The sequence below is a fragment of the Hyaena hyaena genome, unplaced genomic scaffold (assembly GCF_003009895.1).
Source record: "Hyaena hyaena isolate Hyena2069 unplaced genomic scaffold, ASM300989v1 scaffold_609, whole genome shotgun sequence".
NCBI classification, from domain to species: Eukaryota; Metazoa; Chordata; class Mammalia; order Carnivora; family Hyaenidae; genus Hyaena; species Hyaena hyaena.
This window is the reverse complement of record NW_024081240.1, coordinates 996,548-1,020,558: the sequence shown is the minus strand read 5'-3', so window position 1 is coordinate 1,020,558 and position 24,011 is coordinate 996,548. Positions and strand designations below refer to the sequence as shown.

General features: G+C 33.3%; 1 pseudogene; it reads left to right on the top strand.

Annotated features, from left to right (window-relative positions):
• The first annotated feature begins 21,782 nt into the window (after nucleotides 1-21,782).
• On the top strand, nucleotides 21,783-22,637 carry LOC120248745 (annotated as a pseudogene).
• Nucleotides 22,638-24,011: the final 1,374 nt, after the last annotated feature.

The following is a 24,011-nucleotide window of genomic DNA, read 5'->3' as shown; positions in this document are numbered from 1 at the left end:
TACAAAATGAGCTAAAACCTGAATGGATATATACGTTAAAATAGAAATTAAAAATAACATGAAAGAAACTGGATTTTTGATGATAGGAGATAATCTTTTGGTTAGACAAGTAATACCTTTTAAGAAACAGGTGTTTCACTATCCATACCAGTTACAAACCAGCTAAAGTTGTCCATCAGAAACATTACACATTTCTCTATGTCATGAGCCTTTGCAGTTGATAACAAGGTCAATACCAAGTGGTAAATCCTCAATGCCTATGATCGAATGAATGCCACTGTATTTGCACCTTAGTATGTGAATGAAGAGAAAGCCTGATTATGACCTGTGGTACTCTCTATTCCAACACAACCCCTCATCATTACTTTCTGTATTGTGCTTCATAGTGGACCTTTGCTGGGTGATAAATCATGTAAGTCACCAGCATTCATTCCACAGGTACTACTCATGTGGTGTTGGTTAATATGTACTAATATATCAATGGATTTGTATATTAATTTCAAGTTAGTATGCTTGTATTTTAATAAAGAGCTTACTCAAAGTAATAGGGATAAAATGTAAAAAATTCAGACTATGCTGGCCAAAGATATCTATTGCTTATAAGGACACTTTTAGAAAACTTCAAATTAATGTAAGTGGGCAGAGGCTCAATCTGTTCCCAGAGCATTAGAAGAGCTAAAATGATAAAATGTTGAAGGAGTCGAATGATCATCAGAGGAATGTGGTTATAAATATGCACTCTTTCTGTGATGTATATTAGAAATGGAGGAAAATATTAAGTAGTTGTTAAAATTAATGTTAAGTCTTGGTTCTGATTTTTAGTAAGCGTTTTAGTGAAGTTCCCTAATGCTCTCTTGATAATAGTCTCATGCTTTGGTTACTCTATATTGTCTCAGAGGCAAGGAATGGAAAATAGCGAAGGACAAAAGAGAAAATGAGTCACTGAGGAAGCTGACACCTCATTAGCTTTAAAAAATTCAGTCTGCTTTTCCATGAATACCATTAAAGCCCTGAAAAGACTAAAAGGTCCTATCAAACTGTAGGCAGTGAAAGCAAATAGCCCAACTAGTTCAAAAATGCATGCCCTACCAGAGCTGTATCAAGATTAATTTACCAATCTCTAGTAAAGAATTGTAGGGCCATCTCATTTTTTAAAAGACAAATTGTTTTTTTCCCATATATTTAAGTGTTTTAATTCATGAAAATGTTCCAAAAAACTGTTTAAGCATAAAACTAATCAGATAAATCTGGCAAGCCTCTATTTAATACCTACTATATGTAGAGCAATGTTAGAAGTAAACCAGGAAATACACACATATATACAAAGAGACATTGTCCCTATTCACAGGATACTTCATTTTGATTAAAAGCATAAATTGTATATACACATCGCCAGAATACATAAGAAAGTATAAGACAGAAGAAAATATTGTAAACAAATATAATTCACAACCAGAAAATAAAAGCAAAAAAAGCAATTAATATAGTAGCAAGAGAACAGGTCTTGAACTTAACAAACAATATTCTATTTAATTATCTCTCCTTACTTGGTAGATAAGCTTGGTCAAGCCAAGCATCTTTCAATCCCAGTCATTCACAAACTAAGAGTAAGTAATAAAATCTACCTCATAGGTTTGATGTAGGGATTTAATGAGGCAATGAATATGAATCTCTTTAGCAATTGTAAGTTACAAATAAAGTGAAAAGTTATGTCAGGAAGAATATTTTACTCAGGGGTGGATATTGCTTCTCTGCTCACATACATCGATCTGAAACATTACAGGGCAATCTTTTTACATCATCTCTTTTTAAATATTCATTGTATAGATAATTACACTGTGGCTTGCAAAAGTTGAAAGAAATTTTATGCCACATTAAAAAAAAGAATCTCCTGGAACATAGTAAGATGTAAAAACATATAGCTGTTATTATTTCTCAAATTCACTTAGCAAGTTTTTTCAGAATCAACTCTTCATTCTCTCTGACCTTAGAGAAATACAAAAACAATGTACGGCCTTACCCCCTCAAGAAACTCAAATTCTAGAGGAAAGCCAACTATTAATATACCTCCCTCCCAAATATTAATAAGTATACTTGTTACAATATTAACAAGTCTAATTTGTTTATTCATTTTTATTAATTTAGAGAGAGACAGACAAACTGAGAGAGAGAGAGAGAGAACCAGGGAGGGACAGAGAAAGAGGAAAAGAGAGAATCTCAAACATGCTTCATGCTGCCAGTGCAGAGCCCCAAGTTGGGCTTGATCTCACAAAGAGATCATGACCTGAGCCAAGATCAAGAGTTAGTCACTTAACCAACTGAGCACCCCAGGTGCCAGAAAAACAAATATATACTTTAATGTTTGTAGTGCTAGAAATATGAAATAAAAGTTTACCTAATTTAGAAATACATGCCACTATCTTATAAACATACTAAGTTTAGGTACATATTCTGATTTTTTTCAGTTAGATAAAATCTTTCCCTTTACGTATAAGCTGGAAATGTCTTTTGCCAGGGAAATCATAGCCTTCTATTTAGTTTTTAACTGCTTACTCTTGGATAGAAACCACATAAAGCAACTTATATTATGGAAAAAATAGTGTTCACTATTTGATTCTAATTTGCTGATATTTGCTCTAAAGATCACACCTGTCTATTATTATCAATAATAACCAGGCTCAAATAGTCATAGATTGCTTGTAATTATGGAACTTGCAAATCTTGCAAACTTTATTTGAAAAGGTTTTCATATTTAGTTAATCATTTCAGTTGCCTTAGTCAAAGTTTACAAACCCTGTCAATTCTAACCAAATGCCAGGAATTTTTTAAGGCTAGGTATGAATTGCAGCAACTTTGTTTCTTACTGAACACAAAATATTTTTGTATGTAAAAAAGTTATTAAAGTCACTTTGGTAGGTTGTATGTTTCAGTAAAACTAAACTCTTATAATCCTTTGTATTTCTGTGGTGTCAGTTATAATGCCTTTAAACATATTTTAATGTTATAAATAAAACAGTTTTATTTATTAGAGTACTCTCACTTCTTGGTAAATCTAGTAAAAGGTATATTTTTATTTATAAGAAAAAAAACACTTCAGTGTCAGTTTCATTAATCTTTTCTATAGCCTTTTCAGTCTTTATTCAGTTTTGCTCTGATATTTGTTATTTTCTTCCTATTATTAACTTTGAGCTTCATTTATTCCTTTTCTAGCTTTGACATGTAAAGTTAGGATATTCATGTGAGATTTTTCTTGTTTATTGATGTAGGCATTTATCACTAAACTGCTTCTGCTGCACCTCATAAGATTTAGCATGGTGTTTCTCCATTTTCATTTTTAGTAATGCATTATTTTATTTCTCCTTTGTCTTATTTTTTGACTCAATGGTTTTTCAGGAACAGGTTGTTTAATCTCCACATATTTGTGAATTTTTCTATTTTCTTTATTAAATTACTTTTTTAGGAGAAAGAGTGTGAGGAGAGAGGGGCAGAGAAAGAGAAACAGGGAGAGAGGTAGACAGAGAGAGAGAGAGAGAGAGAGAGAGACTCTTAAGCAGGCTCCATGCTCAGAATGGAGCCCAACATAGGGCTTGATCCCGCAAACTTGGGGTCATGACCTGAACCAAAAGCAAGAGGTCAACCAAGCCACCTAAGCAACCTCATGAAATTGAATTCTAGTGTCATACTATTATGATTGGAAAATATGCTTGGTATGATTTCAATCTTTCTAAATTTATTAAGTAAAACTTGTTTTGTGGTTTAACATGATCTATCCTGGAGAAAGTGCCATGTGTTTTTTTAAAAGAATGTGCATTCTTCTGCTATTGAATGGAATGTTCTATGTACATCTGATCTAAAGTATAGTGTAAATCAATGTTATCCTAGTTTTCTGTCTGGATTATCTATCAGTGATGTTGGAGTATTGAAATCATTGTATTGCTGTCTCTCCCTTCAGATCTATTAATATTTGCACATTATACCCTCTTGATGAATTAACCTCTTTATCATTAATAATGACAATGCTTTTTGTTATATTATTTGGCATAAATTCTATTTTGTCTAATACAAGTACAGGAACCCCTTCTTTCTATTCGCATGAAATATATTTTCTATCTTTTCACTTTCAGTCTACTTGTATCCTTAAAGTTGAAGTAAGTCTGTTATCTATTCAGCCACCGTATTTTCCGATTGAAAAAATTAGTTTATTTACATGTAGAGTAGTTAATGGTAGATATGTACTTACTATTTCCATTTTGTTGTTTTCCAGTTGTTTTTATAGTTGCGTTTTTCTTTACTTTCTGTCTTGCTGTCTTTCTTCCTTTGTGACTTGGTGATTTTTTCTAGTCATATGCTTGGATTTTTTTCTCTTCATCTTTTGTGAATCTACTATAGATTCTGCTTTGTGGTTATCATGACATTTACATAAAACATATTATGAATATAACTGTCTATTTTAAGCTGTTAACAACTTAACCTTGAACACATACTAAAGCTGTACATAATTCTCATTTTAGGTTTTTGATGTCACAATCTACCTCTTTTTCAAATGGTGTATCTATTAACAAAGTATTGAAATTATAGTTAATGCTTTTGTCTTTTGAACTTAATACTAGATTTATGAGATTGATCACATTACCAATGAGTTTCATAGTTTCTTTCTTGTTATATTACTAATGAGAACCTTTTGATTTTCACTTGAAGAGGTAGAGGTCACCTTAGCATTTCTTGTAAGTGTTCTCATGGTGATAAACACTTGTATCTGTTGTTTGTCTAGAAAACTGTTCCTTTATTTAATTCTGAAGGACAGTATTATTGATTAGAGTTCCTGGTTGGCTCAGAATTTTTAATAAATCCCACTCTCTTCTGGCCTGCAAAGTTTCTGCTGAAAAATCTGTTGAAAGCCTTATTAGGATTCACTTGAATGTGACCATGATTTTTTCTCTTGCTGCCTTTGAGTGTCACTCTTTAACTTTTGACAATATAATTATATATATATTGGTTGTATCTCTTTAAATTCATCCTTTTTGGAATTCTTTTTTGCCTCCTGGACCTAGTTGGCTGTTTTTTTTCCCCTAGGTTACAAAAGTTTTTAGCCATTATTTCTTGGAATAAGTTTTCTGGCTCTTTCTCTCTTCTCTTTTTGTGACCCTTTTATTATGTATATTGAATCAGTTGACACTGTCCCATAAGACCCTTATGCTATCTTTAATGTTTTTCATTCTTTTTATTTTTTGCTGTTATGATTGAATGAATTCTACTGCCCTGTCTTCAAGTTCATATATCCTTTATTTCTTTTGATCTAGGCTGTTGTTGAATCTATTATGTTTTTAGTCCAATTGTTGTATTCTTCTGCTCTGTGATTTCTGTTTGGCACTTTTAAATATTTTTCTCTGTTGATAGTCTCAATTTGCTCTCCTGGCCTTGGTGAGCATCTTTATGATCATTGATTTGAAATCTCTCTCAAGTGAAACATTAACTGTTTTATTAAAATCTGCTTTGGGAGTTTTCTCTTGTTCTTTGCTTGGACCTTATTCTTCTCTTTCTTCATTTTCCATAAGAATCTGGTTCAGTTTCTGTGTAGTAGATAAAACATCCATTTCTTCCAGTCTTGATAGAATGGTCTTGAGTTGGAGATAAAACATGTCAAGTCTGCCTAGCTCAACTTCCTAGTCATCTCTCAAACTTTTGTTCTTAGAGTCTCTTAGTTTGTAAGAATTTGTTAAGAGCCGTCAATATCCTAGGGAAGAATTACAGTCAGCACCTTAACATATGCTGATTAGAGGCTGAACTATCATGTAGCTAGCTGCTAGAGAAATATGTAGCTAAACCCCTCCCTGAAAGAAATGTTGCCTGCTCAAGTGTAAATCCACAGAGATGGTGTTCCTGCACCTATTAGAACTACTTCGTTTTTGATAGTCCTATGGGATTTGTGAGCACAAACCCTGTTGGCTAGCAAAACCAGTGATCTGGGTGTCCCTGGTGGCAGTGAGAAAAATTTTGGTGACAAACATTGTATAAGCTCCTTCCACAGATGCTGGCTGGAGAAAAAAGGTGGGGGATATGTCATCCAGTCTTTAGGGAAGATTGTACCCAGCCTCTCAGTCAACAACTTTTAAAGTATACAGGTAAACCACTTCCAGGGAAATAGTGAGAGATGGATGTTTTTATCTGCTCCATCTGCACTGAACCATAAGCAGATAGCCAAATAAATAAAACCTTTTTCTGCTACAGTTGTATTATGTAAGATTGATTTGTACACATGTAAATTATCTACTCATTCCAAAGATTAAAAAAGCTGTCACAACTCATAAACTAATTCCATAAACTTGTAGGGTACAAAACTCAATAAGCTATCAGAAAGAAAAAGAAACTACAAATAAGTAGAAATACAATCCGTGCTCATAGATTGTGGAATTAATGTTGATAAATTGTCTGTGCTAAACAAATTCATTTACCTATTCAATGTAATCCCTATCAAAATTCCAATAGCTTTTTGTACAAAAGACACTGACTAGCTATGGCAATCATGAGAAAGAAGGATGAATCTGGAAGAATTACCCTTCCTAATTTCAAACCATATTACATAATTATAGTAGCCAAAACACTGGAATTAGTGAGATGTGCAATCACTTAAAAAATAATGAAAATGAACCACTATCTTATAGTGTAGAACTTGGGTCCATTATGTTAAATCAAATAAACCAGACAAAGATAAATATTGTATGATTTCACTTTTGTGTACAATCTTAAAAAAAAAAAAAAACCTCATGGATACAAAAAATATATATTGGTGGTTCCCAGAGATGAGGATTAGAGGGTGGGGAAAATGCGTGAAGTTGGCCAAATGGTACAAACTTTAAACATAAGATACATAAGTCTTAGGGATGTAATGTACAGCATAATGAGTATAGATAATATGGTATATTTGAAAGTTCCTAAGAGTGTAGACCTTGAAAGTTCTCATCACTAGAAAAAATATAGGTGATAATAGGTATCAACTTACTATGTTAATCATTTCCAATATATATTGCTGACTCTTGTACAACGAGAAAGGGTTGGGGAGCTGTCCCTAAATGTTGTAAAAAATGCATGTATAACTTTTCACTTCCCCAGAACATAACTACTAATAGCCTACTGTTGACCAGAAGCCTTACCAATAACAGTTGATTAAGACATATTTTGTACATTATATGTATTATATACTACATTCTTATAGTAACATAAGCTAGAGAAAAATAGTTATAAAAATCATAAGGAATAAAAAATATATTTACAGTACTGTAATTATTTTTTAATATATATAAGTGGTCCCATGTACTTCACACTCATGTTGTCCAATGGTCAACTATATATATATCAAATTATGTTGTATACCTAAACTTAATCCAGTGTTAAAAGAGTGAAAGGCATTATGATATATATACACATATAAAATATATATGCATACATAGATGTGTAAATGAATATATAAATATATCTACCAGATATACACGCACATATATACATATTAAACCTTTAAAGAAATTACTTTTGAAGAAAAAAACTTCATTGAGTAAATAATATTCTAATTTGATATCTAGAGCAGTATCTTGCTTGAAACCATACAAGTAATTTAACTGATAGAGTTATGACTCAAAACAAGATTTTATCTCACAGTGCTATACCTGTGATCCAAGCAGCAGTTGTGTCTGAAGTTATTAAGAAGAATTCCATAAATTAAGAAAAAAACAAAACAAAACCAAAAATGGAGAGGAATATTTGTAGGCAATGTATTTGAGGAGTTGAAAATGAAATTTAACTGAGTTCTATGAAGAACAGTTCCCAGAATCTTTAAAAATACTTATGTGTGGGGTGCCTAGGTGGCTCAGCCGGTTAAGTGCCTGACTTTGGCTCAGGTCATGATCTCAAAGTTCTTGGGTTTGAGCCCCGTGTAGGGCTCTGTGCTGACAGCTAGCTCAGAGCCTGGAGACTGTCTTTGGATTATGTATCTCCCTCTCTCTCTGACCCTCCCCTGCTCACGCTGTCTCTCTCTGACTCTCAAAAATAAAAAAAATTAAAAATAAATTTTAAAAAACATAAAATAAAAAGACTTATGTGCATCATGAAAATACTTGTGGATATAAATTTGTAAACTTGTTTGCCCAGAGAACTTGCCATTTATTATTAGTATTGTAGGAAACCCAGGTTCTACTAAACTCAGTTTTAGAAATGGCTTTTTAGTTATTAAAATTAAAATTAATTTATGTCTCCTAAATTGGAAATGTTTCTCTTTGCATGAGATTCTCAAAGAAAACCCCCAACACCTAGAGTTAGTTTCCTGATGTATGTTGTATGCCATATTTTCTGTTAAAAATAAGCAACTGGGGTGCTTTGGTGGCTCAGTTGGCTACGCCTCTGACTCTCAGTTTGACTCAGGTCATGATCTCATGGGGAAGCACAGAGCCTGCTTGGGATTCTCTTTCCCTCTACCCTTGTTCCTCCACCACTCATGCTCTCTCTAACTCTCTCTCAAAATAAATAAATATACTTAAAATAAAATAAAAATAAATTATGTTTAAGAATCCTGCAATATCAAAGAGTACAAACACAATGGAATGTTACCAATGTCAAAATAGTACTTCAAAAGAGGGATAATAGTTGGAGAGCATTAGAACTGTCCCCCTAATCATAGCACACATTCTGTAGGTTGATAGTCAAAGAACATCCTGAGATTTATGGTAGTCATAGTTGTCATAGTTGTCATAGTCATAGAACATAGTCATGGTGGGTCAATTTTCTATATACCATATACAACTTGAACCTGTGTCTGAGGCTCTAGTGTTTTGTTCATGATATCTAGCCGAATGAACCACAACATGGGGGGTTGGGGGGAAGGAATTTTAATGACACAATTTCATTTTCCAAGTAATGAGATGAAACTTATTTAATACATTCAACAAGGATTAATTCCATCATTTGTCCTAGTTACTATACTAAGAGTGTCTTAAAGAATATCATGTATTGTCTTTCCTAGTGGTGAAGAAATGAGTTGAATTACCTCTCACATGCACAAGCAACAATTGCATCCCATTTATATTACTTAAATTTTTTAAAAAGTTACTTTATAAACTCTTTATAATAGAAATAATAATCAAGACTTTTAATGATATAGAAAGGAAAACATCCCTCACTTAAAGCCATGAGATGCAGGTCGAGTTCTAAATAAGGTATGCAATGGCTACATGTCAACTTCTCAATGCCTTGTTGGTTTCCTGATTGATGAAATGGAGAAAGTAATACCTACCCTATGGTACCAAAGAGATGTTTTTGAAATTAAGTAAAACATATTTCAGGCAAAGTATAAAGTACTAAAACATTTCCAATGCCACTAAATATCTTTCTAACTTAAATTTTCTTTCATGATGTCACGAATGAGAAAATTTAACTTACCTCAAGTGAACAAATTATACTTTATATATTCTGCATCCATTCTTACCACTAAGTGACATTAAAGTTCATAACATAGAAAATGAATCTTGATTAGAATAAATTTTCTTGAAATAGTTGTAAAATGCTTTTTATAGATGTATTTTAGCATAAACAAAGATTGCTTTGCTTTTCTGTTTCATTTTCTTTAATTTAAATCCAATGATATTTTTATCATTTAACAAATCTGATATAAAGTTTTGTCTTTCTCGCCTGAACAGCTATCCATCTGGAAAAAAAAGTTTTTAAATCACTGTTTAATCATGAATCACACAACAGTGGGTTCCAAATTACAGACATCTTATGTGGAGTAAGTTATTTTCTAGGTATTGGAATTTCCTTTCAAAGTGCAATTTTTATGACAAATTCAAAATCCAATCTACTGAAAAAAAAAGCCATTGCCAACAAACAAAACATTTCTGTAAAATCATTCCTTATTGTTATACTAAATTTGAAGTTGAATAACCTGCAGGCAACATTTCCTCAACACCAGCTTTGTGTAATATATATATGTATGTATATGTATATATGTATATGTATATGTATATATATATGTATTTTTTTACATATATATTGTGTATGTATGTGTAAAAATATATCAGATTTTCCCAATAGGGAGTTGTGTGTGCGTGCGTGTACATGTGTGTATAAAATCAGAACACTTGTACTATAGAATCATGAGTATATTAATTAATTTAATGCCTAATAGAAACAATATTGCAAGTAATTTAATTCGTAAATTTTGTTCAGAATTGCTGAAATATAATTAAAAACAATTTTGAATAAATTTATAGACACAACACTCATAACTAAAATTTTGTAATACATTTATATGGTTGGTGGGCATCAATACAGTTTTAAGAGTTAAAGATATTACATTTACTATTACTAGTTGTTACTGAGTTTTCTTTATACTAAGTAATCTATTTAGATTTTAAAACATTTTTAATGTATGATATTGGGAAATTATTAAATATACAAGTAACAAAACTGATTTTATAACTCCTACAACCAGAAGCAATATTACATTTACACACTCTTAAACACACTTAACAAATTTGAAATCATACCAAATAAATCACTTTATCTTGCACTTAATTTTGTTTTCCTACAATTAAATTTTATAGAAAGTCTGCAATGACTGTCTATACTTTTTTGGATATGTCAAGTCTTAATTATTAACTTATTATGACATTTATTATATTTTAATTTTTCCCTTTCATAATTAGTACTGGTATGGGTGCTCAAGGTGAAATATCTTCTTATACTTCTAAAGTGGATGTACATTTACATATGAAGTTTATCTTTTTAAATATATCTTTTTTACAATAATACATATATATAAGCCTTTCATCACAACAAAATTTGAAAACAATTCTGATGTGTAAACTGGAAATGTCTTCAAAACATTAAGAGAGTATGAATTTTCCTCTGTCATCTCATCTCAAACTATAAGGTTCCCAGTCTGGTGGGACAGAATAAAGTCATTGTGACTACCTGCAAAGCAGGGATTATAAAGAATTTAGGTAAAATTGTTGCTTTAACAATGTATTTGTCAAATGAATGACCTCCCTTAGAAGAATGATACAGAGGAGAATAAAACATGAGGACCAATAGGTAGGAATGAGTTATGAAATCATGCCATATGAGGACTTAGGGAAGAGCGTGAACCTCCATTTAATTTCCTCTCTGGCTCTTGTGTGTCTTTAAAATAAAAGTGTCAAGGTAGTATTGTTTTACCAGCTGATTTCAAATTGTTCCTTGAGGCTGATCTTATCAAATGACTTTGATATTTTATGGTTGTACAGTTTTATGAGCACCATAAATGCCACAAACCTCAGAAATGGCATATCATTTCACAGGAATATCTTTTCTTAGAATCAAGATGAAGCTAAGTTACTGACTCCTGAACACTTTTAATAGTCTCACTCTGGTTTAAATTTCACCAGACTACCTAACATGACCATTAGTTGCATGTAATATTATCTTGAGCACTTTTATTATAGATCTTTATTATTTAAATTTTTCTCTTTTCCTGAGCAAATAATCTATGACCTATATGTAACACACTACTAAATGTCTACTAAATTAAATGCTTAGCACTTCGTCTCTAAGCACAGTGAAGTTACCCTTTAGAAGACACTAATCATGCAGACATTGGGGATTGATACTCCATGGAGAGAACATTATTTTTATACCAGAATACTAAGCAATTTTTTTAAAAATCTAAAATCTTAGTGTCATATGAGAAAGTCCACTAACTGCACCATGACCATCAGATAATATTGACGGACCAGAATGAACACCAGTGCCAGCATCTGATGTATTCTGGTACATTTAATATGTTCCATACCTAAAACCACACAGAACATAATATTAGAAAAGGCCTAGTTTTCATTTTGATCCTTGAAAAAATAACAGGAACGCTATTGTTTTCCAGGTTTTAAAGGATTTCCCTTAGCATCAAGTCCATTTTTCCAGTCTATATTTTTTTAAAGGCATTGTAGCAAAGAATGTGGTATCCACAATGGATGCAATTTCCTTTATTATAAGTAAAATCACTTCTGCTGAGATCTTAAGGACACTTCAGCACTTTTGCTTTCCATGAAAGAACAATAATTGCTTATCTTAAATCTTACCACTGTCATTTATGACAAGAAGACAGTCTCTAGTTATGACCCACAATGCCTTCACCGAGTTGAGTTTTTCAAAAGATGATATGAATTGCACAAATATATTATTGTGGTTTGTGTTGAGAAGCAAAAAGTTCACACAAAAGGCTGATGAGGGAATCATTTTAACTTCAAGTAGAAAACTATTATTATTTCTATCCAGAATTCCAATTAAAGAATATCCAAGAGAAAACTAGACTGGTAGAGATAGTAATAAACATTTCAAATTAGTTTTGTATGTTGAGCTACATGTTGAAAGAGTACAAATAATGAACCCGAGCCACATCCCATACATTTCATAAAGATTATTTTCACAATTAGTCAATATAAGTAAAATGAAGCTATGAAAATCCAGTGACTTCAAGCTGATAACACCAAATTATTCTGTCCTTAAGTACATGGGGAAAATGTGCGTATTTGCATTTTACAGTAGTGAAACAGAGGGTGAAGAAAAAGGTACAAGACAGTGCATATTGCCTAATCTTTATCTATTGGCCTAGGAACATATGAATGAGGTAACATCCCTAGCCAATTATCATTCAGTAGGTACATAAACTGAGGCCCAGTAAACAGTCTTTATAGGTGGGTAATAACAGTATCAGAAACCATAATTATAAACAACTATAACAATCTGTTTAAGCATCAGACCTTCACTAAGTATTAGTCATCTCATTTAATTCCTCTCTGTAACCCATCAAGAACATATAATTAATCATATTTTACACATAAAATCATTAGGTTTAATATATGCTCACAATGAGGTAACAAGTAAGTGATTGAAGTTAGAATTAGACCCTGAGCCAGTTTTACTATAATTTCTTTTTTATCCAAGTATATCAAGCTGATTTTCAAAAAAGAATAGCATTTGTATCAAAGCACACAATGATTTTCTTAATTAAGTTGATGGCTACACAACCCTGTGAGGTAAATAATAATTATTATTCTTACTTAGAAATGATACAAGAGAGATTTGAAGAGGCTGAGCTGGTTTCCAAAGCCACAGATCCGGCAATAGCTGAGAGAGGATTTATACGTAGGCTTTCCAATTTCAAACACAATGTGGTTTCAAATATTCTACCACGGGAATGCTTCAGAATAGTGGTTCTCAACTTTTCTTTGATACAGCTATTACTCTCAAAAATATGGGGGGTACCATGGCAGAAAAAAAAAGATATAAGTTTTCTAAGAATAGATTTATATACTTGCTGACATTTTATTATTTTATTTTATTTTATTTTATTTTTTATTTTTATTTCTAGGAGAGAGAGAGAGACAGCGTGAGCAGGGGAGGGTCAGAGAGAGAGGGAGTCACAGACTGAAACAGGCTCCAGGCTCTGAGCTGAGCCCGACGCGGGGCTCGAACCCACGAACCGCGAGATCATGACCTAAGCAAAAGTCAGACATTCAACCGACTAAGCCACACAGGCGCCCCGCCACATTTTAATAATGTATTTAATACTTATGATAGGATTTTGTGATTTACAAATCACAATAATGTTGGAATGTAATTGATTGTTAGACTTTTAATTCTAAGCAAATATACAGTTTACCATTAGCTCAGCTATGTAATAATACTTTTGAGTTTGCATTTTTTAACTATGTTAATACAAATAATGAAAAAAAGGTATTTGAAATCCTATCTACGTTAATTGTAGTAATATAGTTCCCAATAATTGCATGTTACAAAAATTAGTCACTATAGTACATACATTCTGTATTTATTATTTGATCCTATAAGTAACTTAGCATTCTAAGATATTGATAACCCCATATTCACAAGAGGAAAATGCTAATAAAATAAATTACCTTTGTTGCTGAATGTCAAATAAGTGGCAGAACCAATTTGAACAGATTCTCATTTTTTAATATTTATTTATTTGAGAGAGAATGAACAAGCTGGGGAGGGTCAGAGAGAGAGAGAGAGAGAAATCCCAAGCAGGCTCTGTGCTGCTTTGCATAGAGCCCAATGTGGGGCTTGAATCTAGGAACCATGAGATCATGACCTGAGCCGAAATCAAGAGTCATATGTTTGACTGAGCCACCTAGGTTCACCTGAACTGATCATACTATGCTATCTAGGTCAAAATAGAAATTATCTCTATTAGACAATATTTCACTAGGACATATTTGAAAGTGTAATAACTGAAATAATGCAATTTTCAAAGGAAAAGTAGTGAAGAGTGAGGATTTTAGCCTTGCTGAATAAGATAAGCAGAAGAAGCAGTGGGGAATCATGTAGTATGACAATCCATTCATGAAGTCTGATTGACAACTCAGTCCATGCTTATCTGCAGAATGTGACTCTGATCATGAGGCTCTCAAATCTAGTATGCTTGATTCTTCATTCATTCTTAGGTAACACTCTCCTTTTTCTTCTAGAATCACATTTCTCAGTATTCTCCATATGAAAGTAACTTTACATTTCTTGATATATTTTCGAACACAATGTATTTAGCTGCTATTTTTCAAGCAAATATCATCACTTTATCACATAGACATTTTGGACTAGAAAATATTTTTCCCCTTACACTATGTTTACCATGATGCTAAGGAAATGAATGGTAAAATGAGTAAATTAATAGAAATTTGCTTTGCAGCTCACTTTGTTATTAAGTCACTATACAAAACATACCTGAAATTTAAGTTTCAGAATTTTCACAATATAAATCATTGTTCATGAATAGTATTTTTCCTATTTTCCAATTATGTAAATATCAAGCCTCTATAAGTACCCAGTACCAGGCTATTACCCCTTATTTTTTAAAAAATTATTCTGATACTCAAATCAGATATTAACCAAATTACGTTACATATTTTAAAGTGATACAATGGAACTTAATACTTAAGATTTTTCAAATGTACATATTCATTTTACTGACTACTATAAGCTATGTAAAATGTGCTTTATTATACTTTGAAATAAAGTTTGATTTTTCAAATTTCTTCATATTTTGTCATAAATCTAAATTTTGCAGTTATTCTAATTACTGGACTCCAGGAATATAAACCCTTATCAAACTATTTACCAATAATTATGCATTAAAAATGGCTAATAATATGACTATCATCAATTGGTAGTGGATGCCAAGAGTGCCATGCTGAGAAAGACTGAGTTTGCATCCAGTTAAGAAGATAGCTGTGATAGGTGAACGATACTGTCTAAAAGCACAGAATAAGGAAGGTATTACATTTGAATTCATTCCTGCAAATGAATACTTGGAACTTTTTGGTCTGCAAACTTTATTTTTATACCGTTTCTGTTGGGTGATCAAAACAAGCTAACCATCTAAAAAAGATCAATTTAAACTCAGCGACCCACAATAAAGCATATTTTGATCAGAAATTACTTCAGCATGTGAAACTCAACTTTGTTATGTTTCTTTGTTGTTTTAACCAACAATAAACATGCTTCCACATTTGGCCTATTCAAGAAACCCAAAGAAGCCAGTACAGTTGAGTGTTTAAAAGGTGGAAAGGAAGAAGATTTCTAATATGATTGAGAGGTAGGTAGGAGCATGATTTAAAGTATCAGAGACTAATATAAAGCTTCAAGTAGATTTATGCTGACAAGGGCCATGATCTAACTTATATTAAAAAATACTGCTAGTCACTTTGAACAAAGTGGAGCGTATTGCCTCAAGCACAAATCAAGAGTCTGTAACCAGAATTTAGGTCTTATAATTAAAAAATAATTCTGGCTCCAGACATTTAAGGAAACAGTCAAAACACTGGAACATCACTTAGCTATTTGAACATACACTTCACTGGCTACATACAAAAGGAACACATATATTTCAAAAGAAGTTAATAAAAAATCACAACACAACAAACAACCATCAAATATTTAGTTTTTCAGCAAAAAAATTGAGACAAACAAAAAGTACAGCTTATATACAATAAAAGGAAATTAGTAGATACTATCCCTGAGGAAATCTGAGTGTTGGACTCAATAAATGAGAGCTTTAAATACACTCTCTTAAATATACTGTTATTGGTAAGGCAACCCACAAACAGCTATCAGGAACAAGGAGAATAATCTTTCACTAAACAGAGAATATCAAAATAGAGACATAAAAAGCAATGAAATTGAAGCTCTGGAGCCGAAAAATACAATAACTAAAGGAAAAAGCTAGAAATATTGATCAACAGCTATGGAGGAGTAGGAGAAAGAATATGAAAGCTTTAAGATTGGTCAAGTTAGACTGAGTCTTAGGAATAGAAAAGGAAAAGAATAAAAAAAAAATCAGAATCTGAGTTCTTAGAACACCATAAAGGACACCAACATAAACTTGATGGGGGTCCTGGAGGCAGAGAAAAAAAAGGGATTAACTTTTTTTTATAGAAATAATGTCTCAAAACTCCCAAATTTGATGTAAGATATGAATCTACACCTCCAAGAATATCAATAAACTTCAAAAATAAAAGCAACCCACAGAATGGGAGAATATATTTGCAAATGACATATCTGATAAAGGGTTAGTATCCAATATCTATAAAGAATTTATCAAACTCAGCATACCTGGTGGCTCAGTTGGTTAAGCATCCAACTCTTTACTTTGGCTCAGGTCATGATATCATGGTTTTTGGGTTCTAGCCCCATGTTAGGCTCTGTGCTGACTGTGCGGAGCTTGCTTCAGATTCTCTCTCTCTCTCTCTCTCTCTCCATCTCTCCCCGCCCCCTCATTCACATTGCTCATGCTCTCTTTCTCTAAATACAGAAATAAACTTAAAGAAAGAACTTATCAAACTCAACACCCCAAAACAAGCAAATAACAACAACAAAAACAGTTAAGAAATGGGCAGAAGTCATGAACAGGCATTTTTCCAAGAAAGACATCCAGATGGTGAACAGACACATGAAATGATGTTCGATATCTCTCATCATCAGGGAAATACAGATCAAAACCATGACACAATACCATCTAACACCTGTCAGAATAGCTAAAATTAACAACACAAGAAACAGCAGATACTGGTGAGGATGTGGAAAAAGGGAAACCCACTTACACTGTTGGTGGGAATACAAACTGATGCAGCCACTCTGGAGTGGCTCAAAATTTTTAAAAATTTTCGAATTCCTCAAAAATGTAAAAAAAATTACACTATGACTCAGCAACAACACTATCAGGTATTTATCCAAAGAATACAGAAAAGCTGATTTGAAGGGACACATGCACTTCAATGTTTGTACCAGCATTATCAACAATACCCAAATTGTTGATACCAAATACCCAAACTATATATATATATAGTTAGATAGATAGATGGATAGATAGATGGATAGATAGATAAATATACACATATACATATATAATGGAATATTACTCAGCCATCAAAATGAATGAAATTCAGTCATTTGCAATGATGAGATGGAGCTAGAGTGTATTATGCTAAGCAAAATAAGTCAGTCAAAGTAAGACAAAATATGATTTTACTCACATGTGGAATTTAAGGAAAAAAACAGATGAACATAAGGAGAGGGAAGAAAAGAGAGGGAAACAAACCTTAAGAGACCCTTAACTTGTTGCTGGAGGGGAGGAAAGTGGGGGAAGGACTAAATGGGTGATGGGTATTAAGGAGGACACTTACTGTTTTGAGCTCTGGGTGTTATATATAAGTAATAAATAACTAAATTCTCCTGAAACTAATATTACATCATATGTTGCCTAACTAGAATTTAAATACCAATTTGATAAAAAATAAACTTCAAAAATAAAGTATTAAAAAAGATTCACATCTGGAAGCTAAGAAAAAAGAGAAAGCCTTGAAAACAGAAAGAAGAAAGAAAGAAAGAAAGAAAGAAAGAAAGAAAGAAAGAAAGAAGCAAATTTTTTTATTAACAAATGATCTTTATGATATTAACAGCAAATTTCTCTTCAGAAAACATGGAGGAGGGACAGCAGGAAGATAGGAGAGTGGTGATATATTTAAGGTGCTGAAATGAATACTGATAATCAATACATCTATATATATTCTTCAAAAATCAAGAAAAAAATGAGATGTTATCATTAAAAATAAAACACCTAGTCACCAAAAAAAAAAAAAAAAAAAACACCTAGTCACCAGTAGCCCTATCCAAGAAGAAAAGTTTAAGGGAGGGGCACCTGGTGGCTCAGTTAAGCATCTGACTTTGGCTCAGGTCATGATCTCACAGTTGGTGAGTTGGAGCCCTGTTTCAGGCTCTGTGCTGACAGCTCAGAGCTTGGAGTCTGCTTCAGATTTTGTGTCTCTGTCTCTCTCTACCCCTTTCCCACTCATGCTCTGTCTCTGTCTCTGTCTCTGTCTCTCTCAAAAATAAATAAACATTAAAATTTTAAAATATTAGAAAAGTTAAAAGGAGTAGTGCAGGATGAAATAAAGAATACTGTGTAGCAATTAAAATCCATATAAAGAAGTAAAGAGCAAGATAATGTAATTATATAGTTAAAAATAAAGCTAACTGTATTGCAGTTTGGAACTCCTTTTTTATCCCTATATGATTTAAAAGATAAATATAAATTGACATGTTAATGGGCATAAAAGAGACAAAAATATTTTTGACAATAAGAAAATAAACGAAATTGAGAGTAAAAAGAAACTTAGTTCTTGTACACTAATGCAATTAAGGTGATATGAGTTAAACTTGTACCTATAAAGTTACTAATTATAATCTCCAATGTAGCCACTAAAAAAATATGTAAAAACAAATACCGAAAAAGCAGTCATAAGGGAATCAATATGGCACATTAGAAAATAGCAATTAATCATAAAAGAAGGCAATGATGGAGGAATTAAAAAATAATATGTTATATAAAATAAGCAAAATGGCAGAGGTAATTCATTTCTTATTTTTAAGATATCAACACTTGAGGTACTATCTTAATATATAATAGCTAATATTAATTTGTTATAAGTTCCTCAAAAGAACACTGAGAGCCTTCTTTAGTTTTCAGACTGTTTCTCATTAATATAACTGAATATAATATTCAATCAAAAGGCAATTCGATGAATAGAGCTAAGGATTCAACTATATGCTGTCTATAATAGACTGACTTAAGACATAAATTTAAAATTATGGAAAATGGTGTTTCACGCAAATAATACAAAAAGAGAGCTAGGTGAATATAATATTTTCAAAGAAACTAAACTTTTAAAAGTTGTATTAGATGAACGTTATATATTGTTAAAAGCGTCAAGAAGCTATGTTATAAAGCATATACATAAAAAAGAACAGAGCCCCCAATATGTATGAAGCAAAACATGCCAGAATTGAAGGGAAAATAGTTCTACAATATTAGTTTGACACTTCAATATGACACTTTTCAATAATACAACAACTAGGCAGAAATTAAAAATAACACCACTATAAACCAGTTAGACCTAACAGACCTATAGAACATTCCACTGGACAAGAGCAGGATATGCATTCTTCTCAGATGCACATAGAATAATATCAGCAATAGATCATAATGTAAATCTCAAGATATTTAAAATATTGAAATCAAAGTATCTTCTCCACTATGAGATCACATTTGAAATGATAACAGAAGAACAACTGAAGTAATAATATATAATAATGTGGAAATTAAACATCACACTCTTAAACAATGTGCTGAAGAAGAAATTATAGTAGAATAATGTCAGCAAGATGGTTTATTAGGATGTTCCAGCCTTCATTCTCCCATAAAAATGAACAAAACGATGAGAAAACTCTAGATTAAGATTAAGAAGCTGCAGCAACCCTGTGGAGCACAAAAACCAAGAATGGCTGCTTAAAAAATACAAACAGCCTACCATTTTACATGTGCTTTCCTGTTCATCATCCCAGAACAACTCAGCTCAAGGATACCCTCAGCTGTGATCATCTTTACGGGAAAATGTAGAGCAGAAGAATCTCTTCCATTTCATCCACACTGACCATGGTAGACAGAATTGTCCAGAGTCTATACTGCTACATGTTTTCAGAACAGGAGACATTATTGCTCACCTCTCTCCCCTCCAAGACTTTACTGCTAAGGGGGATCTCTCAGGCAATGATGTTACCAAATGGGAGAAAATGAGACGAGAAGGCCTCACATCCATCAACACTAAAAAGCTCAAAAGTGCTGCCCCACCACTGCAGATGACCTTAGCCTTAGTAAACAAGAATCCTTGAAATATTTACTGGCGCTGACCTGTGATAGAGTTGTTCAGAATCCATGCAAATGTGCATTCCTGGAAATGGAGGTGGTGCACACCACACAACCAGTGCCATTGCACCAACCCGGAGTCAGACCATAAAAATCTGGAAGAAGCATCTATTTATTCATATAATCAGAAATCAATTCAAAGGCACAAATAGCATGAAAAACAAGGAAACGTAACATGACCAAAGGAACACAGTAAATTTCTAGTAATTGACTGCAAATAAATATTTACAAATTATCTTAAACATTATTCAAAATAATGATTTAAAGGATATTAACAAGCTAAACAATTCAGTGAAATTAGAAAATTAAACCCTGAACAAAAACAGAAATTCAACAAAGAGATAGAAATAATTTAAAAAGAGAAGAAATTCTGGAGATGAATTATGCAAGGAATAAAATGAAAAGTTACGTAGAGCTTCAGCAGTATGTGTGATCAACCAGAAGAAAGAATATGAACTCAGATAAGTCATGTGAAACTATCCACTTAAAGGTAAAACTAAAAAGAATGAAAAAGAGTGAAGAAAGCCTGCATCAATATTGAGAAACTCACAGATGAACAATATTCATATCGTAGGAATCCCATTTGGAGAAGAGAGAGAAAGAAAGGCAGAAATCTTGTTAGATTAAATCATGGCTAAAAACTTACTAACCTTGGGGTGGGTGGGTGGCTCAGTCAATTGAGCATCCAACTCTTGATTTCCACTCAGGTCATGATCCCAGGGTCATGGGATCCAGCCTGCATTGAGCTCCATGCCAAGTGTGGAGCCTAGTAAGGTTTTCTTTGTCTCTCCCTCTGCCCCTCTCCCTCTGTGCTCGTTCTCTCTCTCTCTCTCTCAAATTAAAGTTAAGTTATTAAATTAAACTTACCAATCTTGAAAGGGAAATGAATTCCAAATTCAAGCAGTTCATAAAACCCAAAATAGGATCAGTCCAAAGAAGAAAATATCAGGACATACTATAATAAAATTGTCAAAAGTCATGGACCAAGAGTTTTTTAAAGCATCAAGAGAAAAATGACTCATCACATACAAGACCCCCTCTGCCCCCCTCACCTCCAAAAGACTATGATTGGATTTCTCAGCAGAAACTTATGCAGGCTAGGAAAGAGTGAGATTATATATTCCAAATAATTGGGGAAAAAACTCTGCAAACAAAGAATATTATAACTACCAAAATTACCTTTAAAAATGAAGATGAAACCTTTCTTTTCCATGTTGTTCCATGCAACAACATGGAAGAACTAGAGTGTATTATCCCAAGTAAAATAAGTCAGTCAGAGAAAGACAAATATCATACTTTCACTCATATGTGGATCTTAAGAAACACAACCTATGAACATAGTGGGAGGGAAGGAAAAATAAGATTAAAAAAAAGGGAAGGAGGCAAACCATAAGAGATCCTTAAATACAGAGAACAAAGTGAGTGTTGCTGGAAGGAAGGGCTAAATGGGTGATGAGCATTAAGGAGGGCACTTGTTGGGATGAGCTATGGGCTCTACCATTCCCCCTTCTGGCCCCACTCCACAATAATCACTTCTCTATCTTCTCTTCTCTGGTAACCCCCCCCCCCCACACACACACACTTCTATCTGGTTGCTTCATAGAGATTCCCCACTTCTTTTCTCTCAGATCTAGGCCTGCAGCTCACCATGGGTGGTTCCCCCTCCAGGAAAGGGGAAGGAAGGATCAGGACCTGAGATGCATAGTGGCTGCCTGGATGGGCTTAGGAACCTATTTGAAGGACCTCCCTGCCCCTGTCCTGGGGGTACCTTTGATACCTCTTACCCTTCCCTTGCCTCTTCAGCGGGAGATCTGAGTATAAAAGAGCACCTGGCTGTGATGTATGAAAGACTGAGATAAGAACTTCCCAATCTCTTCCTTCACTCCCATGACTATACTCTCTATTCATCAGATGTGGAATTCATTACTGAGATCCTTAACATATATATCAAGGACTGGACATGGTACATTCTGTCACTAAACCTCTGCTGCTTCCTGGTCTGGAACTATTTTGCACAGCTTCAGTTGGAGGTTCTACAGATAACCTGCCACCCAGAGAACTGGACTCTGGAAGCATGCTGGCAGTTTGTGGGGCTGCCCATCCACATGGTCTTTCTGTGTTTCTACAAATGTGACAAGGAAGAGCTTTACTGGACTTATGATGCCTATTCCACCTTCTACCTGAATTCCAATGGCCTCATATGTCACCATTGCCTAGACAAACTGATGCATCACACTCAAGCCCAACACTTGTAAAGAAGCTGCTAGTGGGAGCCCTGGTGGCTCTAAGACTGTCAGATCCAGAACCCAACTAATACCTGTGTTCTAGGAGCTGACCCAGGAACTGGGGTGGAGGCAACACTGAAGACTCTGCTACATACCCACAAAAGGTGGAGGTGCAGGTGGCCTAGAATCTTAGGGAGCTAGCTTCCTCTTCTTTCTTCTCTCTCTCTCTCAACCATCTCATACCATGTAAAGCTGCCGTGTAATTTAACTTGTAAATAATAAAGTTTAAGTGAATATATAAAAACAGAGGTGATGAATCACTGGGTTTTACTCCCAAAATCAACACTACACTGTACATTAAATAACTTAAATTTAAATAATGAAAAAAGGGCATTGAAGGAATGCCTGCTCTGGGACTTCAGCAGAAGATTCACCCACAGATTTTTCTGACTGTTCCACTTCAGAATACCCCAAGAAAGAATATGGACACCCACATAGCCCTAGTTGCAAAGTCCACATCTTATCCCACTCTGCTTCTTGCTTCTTGTGAATGAACATGAGTAATAGTAGAGACCACAAATGAGCTATAGTGCTATCTTCTATAAACAAAAGAAAGGTTTGTAATAATCAGACAGTTGACTTGTAAGAACTAAAGATATAAAACACTAATTAAGGAGAGTGTTTTCTACTCAGATGTGAAAGCAAAAGGCATATCTTTAAAGCACTATGAAAAGTGAAGGAATATGATAGCACAAAAAAATCAATATTCTGTAGCAACTGAATACAAATCTTCAGAACATTGCAATATAACTGATACAAATTCAAAATAGCTGTTATAAAGAAATCCGAGGAGATGTAAGAAAACTCCAAAAGAGAATTCAATTCAATGAACTGAGAAATAACATTACTGAATAGAAGTCTGTTATGAAAAAGACTGAAATTGCAAAAGGAAACCAAACAATTTTGATGCTGAAAAATCCAATGTATTAGATAAGTGCAATGGAGAGTACAGATTAACAGGGAAGACAAGATGGAAGAAAGAATAAGGATTTCAGAGGAAAAGAATATATAAATAATTGTTATAAGAGGAGAGAATTAAAATTTTTAAAAATGAAAATGCCTTATTAGAACAACTGGATTTGATTAGAAAGACAATCTTTAGAATTATTTGTGTACCAAAAGCAGAAAGTGAAGGGGGCAGAGGTTTGATTTAAAACAGTAATAGCTGAGAACTTCCCAAACCTGGGGAAGTAACTGGAGATAGATGTCAATGAGGCTAATAGGATACCCTATTATTTCAATGCAAAAATACTTCCAAGACACATTATGAAAAAGCTGTCAAAAATCAATGACAAAGAAAGAATCTTAAAGGCAGATGGGAATGGGGGTGGGGGTGGTAAAGAGCATTCTTACAAAAGAAGAACATTAAACTCTTACTGTATTTTTCAGAAGAAATTCTACAGGCTGAGAGGAGAAATGGCATA